A 7,063-nucleotide genomic window follows, 5' to 3' on the forward strand; every position below is an offset into this window, starting at 1 on the left:
CCTGAAGCACTCACTCATCATGGGAAAGTACCAATGTGTTTCTTCATTGGTTGATGGAAGAAACATCTTACAAAAACTCTCCAGATTATTGACTTTTTAAAGTTTTTCTAGGAAACGTTCTTGATGAATGCTTATTAGCCTTTGTCAGTATGTACTTTTTGCAAAGTGTCTCTGTGGTGCAATTGGTTAGTGTGTAAGGCTATTAACCAAAAGGTTGGTGGTTCAATCCCACCCAGGGACGTAATTGACCTTGTGATCAGAGTTTGGTGATCTTTAAGTAGACAAGTCAAAATTTCAAACCCCCTCTTATTGTGTAGGGTACCTGGCCTTCTCTGATGTTATCAGAGTTAGATTTGATTCAGTGATTTTATAAAAAACAGCTAGGAAGCACAATTTAGCAGTGGGTTGCAGAGAAAAAAAATATGCTGGCAAAAAAATCCAATTGAGTTATTAAACAGCTCTTCATTTTCTGGTTTATTTTTATGCTAACAAATTTGTTCTCTGAAAAGTGTCCACAAAGCCAAGTCTCTGATTAACACCTTTGTAGGGATGGTTTTTCACCTATTACTAAATTAAACTTGCTTCATTGGAAAGGCAGCAAGATGCATCCTCATTTCAATGTCTACTGAAATAATACAGGTTGACACCAGGAAACATTAACGCCACTGCATCCTTGCTGCTTTCTCATGTGGAAGTCTGTTTAATGTGAAAACAAGGTGATATCTAATTAGCACACAGGTAAGGAATTAAGAAAATCTTTATTTAAGGGTGAAGATGTTTCTCACAAAATCGTTGCCCCAATGCATCATTGAAATTCAAGCTGGAAAGATGATTTTAATATATCACTTGTACATTTTGTATTGCTCTTCTGGTGACAATGTAGTTTGTTTTTGTCAATTACCATTTTAATAATAGGGTAAAGAAAATTAAGTGGATTTTTGAAAGAAAACAATACTGTCAATATACTATTAAAACAAATTAAAATGGTAAAAGTTATTGTACTTTAAGTAAAAATAAAAGAGCCAAAATATCAATCCCAGTTTTGGATTACTTTAATTAACAAAAAAAAATGCATATAGCAAAGGATAGTTTCAATCTGCCTATCTCTGGGTTATGGGCCCAGCATGCTTCCATTGCAGTACTCTGCTGCACATGTAAGTGCAAGAGATCCTGAAGCACTCACTCATCATGGGAAAGTACCAATGTGTTTCTTCATTGGTTGATGGAAGAAACATCTTACAAAAACTCTCCAGATTATTGACTTTTTAAAGTTTTTCTAGGAAACGTTCTTGATGAATGCTTATTAGCCTTTGTCAGTATGGACTTTTTGCAAAGTGTCTCTGTGGTGCAATTGGTTAGTGTGTAAAGCTATTAACCAAAAGGTTTGTGGTTCAATCCCACCCAGGAACGTAATTGACCTTGTGATCAGATTTTGGTGATATTTAAGTAGACAAGTGAAAATTTCAAACCCCCTCTTATTGTGTAGGGTACCTGGCCTTCTCTGATGTAATCAGAGTTAGATTTGATTCAGTGATTTTATAAAAAACAGCTAGGAAGCACAATTTAGCAGTGGGTTGCAGAGAAAAAAAATATGCTGGCAAAAAAAATCCAATTGAGTGATTAAACAGCTCTTCATTTTCTGGCTTTATTTTTATGCTAACAAATTTGTTCTCTGAAAAGTGTCCACAAAGCCAAGTCTCTGATTAACACCTTTGTAGGGATGGTTTTTCACCTATTACTAAATTAAACTTGCTTCATTGGAAAGGCAGCAAGATGCATCCTCATTTCAATGTCTACTGAAATAATACAAGTTGACACCAGGAAACATTAACGCCACTGCATCCTTGCTGCTTTCTCATGTGGAAGTCTGTTTAATGCGAAAACAAGGTGATATCTAATTAGCACACAGGTAAGGAATTAAGAAAATCTTTATTTAAGGGAGAAGATGTTTCTCACAAAATCGTTGCCCCAATGCATCATTGAAATCCAAGCTGGAAAGATGATTTTAATATATCACTTGTACATTTTGTATTGCTCTTCTGGTGACAATGTAGTTTGTTTTTGTCAATTACCATTTTAATAATAGGGTAAAGAAAATTAAGTGGATTTTTGAAAGAAAACAATACTGTCAATATACTATTAAAACAAATTAAAATGGTAAAAGTTATTGTACTTTAAGTAAAAATAAAAGAGCCAAAATATCAATCCCAGTTTTGGATTACTTTAATTAAAAAAAAAAAGCATACAGCAGAGGATAGTTTCAATCTGCCTACCTCTGGGTTATGAGCCCAGCATGCTTCCATTGCTGTACTCTGCTGCACATGTAAGTGCAAGAGATCCTGAAGCACTCACTCATCATGGGAAAGTACCAATGTGTTTCTTCATTGGTTGATGGAAGAAACATCTTACAAAAACTCTCCAGATTATTGACTTTTTAAAGTTTTTCTAGGAAACGTTTTAGATGAATGTTTATTAGCCTTTGTCAGTATGCACTTATGCAAAGTGTCTCTGTGGCGCAATCAGTTAGTGTGTATGGCTATTAACTAAAAGGTTGGTGGTTCAATCCCACCCAGGGATGTAATTGATCTTATCAGATTTTGGTGATCTTTAAGTAGACAAGTCAAAATTTCAAACCCCCTCTTATGGTGTAGGGTACCTGGCCTTCTCTGATGTAATCAGAGTTAGATTTGATTCATTGCTTTTATAAAAACAGCTAGGAAGCACAATTTAGCAGTGGTTTGCAGAGAAAAAAAATATGCTGGCAGAAAAATCCAATTGAGTGATTAAACAGCTCTTCATTTTCTGGCTTTATTTTTATGCTAACAAATTTGTTCTCTGAAAAGTGTCCACAAAGCCAAGTCTCTGATTAACACCTTTGTAAGGATGGTTTTTCACCTATTACTAAATTAAACTTGCTTCATTGGAAAGGCAGCAAGATGCATCCTCATTTCAATGTCTACTGAAATAATACAAGTTGACACCAGGAAACATTAACGCCACTGCATCCTTGCTGCTTTCTCATGTGGAAGTCTGTTTAATGCGAAAACAAGGTGATATCTAATTATCACACAGGTACGGAATTAAGAAAATCTTTATTTAAGGGTGAAGATGTTTCTCACAAAATCGTTGCCCCAATGCATCATTGAAATTCAAGCTGGAAAGATGATTTTAATATATCACTTGTACATTTTGTATTGCTCTTCTGGTGACAATGTAGTTTGTTTTTGTCAATTACCATTTTAATAATAGGGTAAAGAAAATTAAGTGGATTTTTGAAAGAAAACAATACTGTCAATATACTATTAAAACAAATTAAAATGGTAAAAGTTATTGTACTTTAAGTAAAAATAAAAGCCAAAATATCAATCCCAGTTTTGGATTACTTTAATTAACAAAAAAAAAGCATATAGCAGAGGATAGTTTCAATCTGCCTACCTCTGGGTTATGGGCCCAGCATGCTTCCATTGCTGTACTCAGCTGCACATGTAAGTGCAAGAGATCCTGAAGCACTCACTCATCATGGGAAAGTACCAATGTGTTTCTTCGTTGGTTGATGGAAGAAACATCTTACAAAAACTCTCCAGATTATTGACTTTTTAAAGTTTTTCTAGGAAACGTTTTAGATGAATGCTTATTAGCCCTTGTCAGTATATACTTTTGCAATGTGTCTCTGTGGCGCAATCAGTTAGTGTGTAGAGCTATTAACCAAAAGGTTGGTGGTTCAATCCCACCCAGGTACGTAATTGACCTTGTTATCAGATTTTGGTGATCTTTAAGTAGACAAGTCAAAATTTCAAACCCCCTGTTATGGTGTAGGGTACCTGGCCTTCTCTGATGTAATCAGAGTTAGATTTGATTCAGTGATTTTATAAAAAACAGCTAGGAAGCACAATTTAGCAGTGGGTTGCAGAGAAAAAAAATATGCTGGCAAAAAAAATCCAATTGAGTGATTAAACAGCTCTTCATTTTCTGGCTTTATTTTTATGCTAACAAATTTGTTCTCTGAAAAGTGTCCACAAAGCCAAGTCTCTGATTAACACCTTTGTAGGGATGGTTTTTCACCTATTACTAAATTAAACTTGCTTCATTGGAAAGGCAGCAAGATGCATCCTCATTTCAATGTCTACTGAAATAATACAAGTTGACACCAGGAAACATTAACGCCACTGCATCCTTGCTGCTTTCTCATGTGGAAGTCTGTTTAATACGAAAACAAGGTGATATCTAATTAGCACACAGGTAAGGAATTAAGAAAATCTTTATTTAAGGGTGAAGATGTTTCTCACAAAATCGTTGCCCCAATGCATCATTGAAATTCAAGCTGGAAAGATGATTTTAATATATCACTTGTACATTTTGTATTGCTCTTCTGGTGACAATGTAGTTTGTTTTTGTCAATTACCATTTTAATAATAGGGTAAAGAAAATGAAGTGGATTATTGAAAGAAAACAATACTGTCAATATACTATTAAAACAAATTAAAATGGTAAAAGTTATTGTACTTTAAGTAAAAATAAAAGAGCCAAAATATCAATCCCAGTTTTGGATTACTTTAATTAACAAAAAAAAATGCATATAGCAGAGGATAGTTTCAATCTGCCTACCTCTGGGTTATGGGCCCAGCATGCTTCCATTGCTGTACTCTGCTGCACATGTAAGTGCAAGAGATCCTGAAGCACTCACTCATCATGGGAAAGTACCAATGTGTTTCTTCGTTGGTTGATAGAAGAAACATCTTACAAAAACTCTCCAGATTATTGACTTTTTTAAGTTTTTCTAGGAAACGTTTTAAATGAATGCTTATTAGCATTTGTCAGTATGTACTTTTGCAAAGTGTCTCTGTGGCGCAATCAGTTAGTGTGTACGGCTATTAACCAAAAGGTTGGTGGTTCAATCCCACCCAGGGACGTAATTGACCTTGTTATCAGATTTTGGTGATCTTTAAGTAGACAAGTCAAATTTCATACCCCCTGTTATTGTGTAGGGTACCTGGCCTTCTCAGATGTAATCAGAGTTAGATTTGATTCAGTGATTTTATAAAAACATCTAGGAAGCACAATTTAGCAGTGGGTTGCAGAGAAAAAGAAATATGCTGGCAAAAAAATCAAATTGCGTGATTAAACAGCTCTTCATTTTCTGGCTTTATTTTTATGCTAACAAATTTGTTCTCTGAAAAGTGTCCACAAAGCCAAGTCTCTGATTAACACCTTTGTAGGGATGGTTTTTCACCTATTACTAAATTAAACTTGCTTCATTGGAAAGGCAGCAAGATGCATCCTCATTTCAATGTCTACTGAAATAATACAGGTTGAAACCAGGAAACATTAACGCCACTGCATCCTTGCTGCTTTCTCATGTGGAAGTCTGTTTAATGTGAAAACAAGGTGATATCTAATTAGCACACAGGTAAGGAATTACGAAAATCTTTATTTAAGGGTGAAGATGTTTCTCACAAAATTGTTGCCCCAATGCATCATTGAAATTCAAGCTGGAAAGATGATTTTAATATATCACTTGTACATTTTGTATTGCTCTTCTGGTGACAATGTAGTTTTTTTTGTCAATTACCATTTTAATAATAGGGTAAAGAAAATTAAGTGGATTTTTGAAAGAAAACTATACTGTCAATATACTATTAAAACAAATTAAAATGGTAAAAGTTATTGTACTTTAAGTAAAAATAAAAGAGCAAAAATATCAATCCCAGTTTTGATTACTTAAATTAACAAAAAAAAATGCATATAGCAAAGGATAGTTTCAATCTGCCTACCTCTGGGTTATGGGTCCAGCATGCTTCCATTGCAGTACTCTGCTGCACATGTAAGTGCAAGAGATCCTGAAGCACTCACTCATCATGGGAAAGTACCAATGTGTTTATTCGTTGGTTGATAGAAGAAACATCTTACAAAAACTCTCCAGATTATTGATTTTTTAATGTTTTTCTAGGAAACGTTCTAGATGTATGCTTATTAGCCTTTGTCAGTATGTACTTTTTGCAAAGTGTCTCTGTGGCGCAATCGGTTAGTGTGTTTGGCTATTAACCAAAAGGTTGGTGGTTCAATCCCACCCAGGGACGTAATTGACCTTGTGATCAGATTTTGGTGATATTTAAGTAGACAAGTCAAAATTTCAAACCCCCTCTTATTGTGTAGGGTACCTGGCCTTCTCTGATGTAATCAGAGTTAGATTTGATTCAGTGATTTTATAAAAAACTGCTAGGAAGCACAATTTAGCAGTGGGTTGCAGAGAAAAAAAATATGCTGGCAGAAAAATCCAATTGAGTGATTAAACAGCTCTTCATTTTCTGGCTTTATTTTTATGCTAACAAATTTGTTCTCTGAAAAGTGTCCACAAAGCCAAGTCTCTGATTAACACCTTTGTAGGGATGGTTTTTCACCTATTACTAAATTAAACTTGCTTCATTGGAAAGGCAGCAAGATGCATCCTCATTTCAATGTCTACTGAAATAATACAGGTTGACACCAGGAAACATTAACGCCACTGCATCCTTGCTGCTTTCTCATGTGGAAGTCTGTTTAATGTGAAAACAAGGTGATATCTAATTAGCACACAGGTAAGGCATTAAGAAAATCTTTATTTAAGGGTGAAGATGTTTCTCACAAAATCGTTGCCCCAATGCATCATTGAAATTCAAGCTGGAAAGATGATTTTAATATATCACTTGTACATTTTGTGTTGCTCTTCTGGTGACAATGTAGTTTGTTTTTGTCAATTACAATTTTAATAATAGGGTAAAGAAAATTAAGTGGATTTTTGAAAGAAAACAATACTGTCAATATACTATCAAAACAAATTAAAATGGTAAAAGTTATTGTACTTTAAGTAAAAATAAAAGAGCCAAAATATCAATCCCAGTTTTGGATTACTTTAATTAACAAAAAAAATGCATATAGCAAAGGATAGTTTCAATCTGCCTACCTCTGGGTTATGGGCCCAGCATGCTTCCATTGCAGTACTCTGCTGCACATGTAAGTGCAAGAGATCCTGAAGCACTCACTCATCATGGGAAAGTACCAATGTGTTTCTTCATTGGTTGATGGA

The 7,063-nt window shown here is 34.7% G+C and overlaps 1 non-coding gene across 1 annotated transcript; it reads left to right on the forward strand.

The window, feature by feature from the left end:
• The first annotated feature begins 6,003 nt into the window (after nt 1–6,003).
• Nucleotides 6,004–6,077, forward strand: TRNAN-AUU (transfer RNA asparagine (anticodon AUU)). Its single transcript has one exon. It is a non-coding gene; the product is annotated as a tRNA-Asn (tRNA).
• Nucleotides 6,078–7,063: the final 986 nt, after the last annotated feature.

Source organism: Pseudophryne corroboree, unplaced genomic scaffold (genome assembly GCF_028390025.1).
Source record: "Pseudophryne corroboree isolate aPseCor3 unplaced genomic scaffold, aPseCor3.hap2 scaffold_2385, whole genome shotgun sequence".
In the NCBI taxonomy this organism is placed as follows: domain Eukaryota; kingdom Metazoa; phylum Chordata; class Amphibia; order Anura; family Myobatrachidae; genus Pseudophryne; species Pseudophryne corroboree.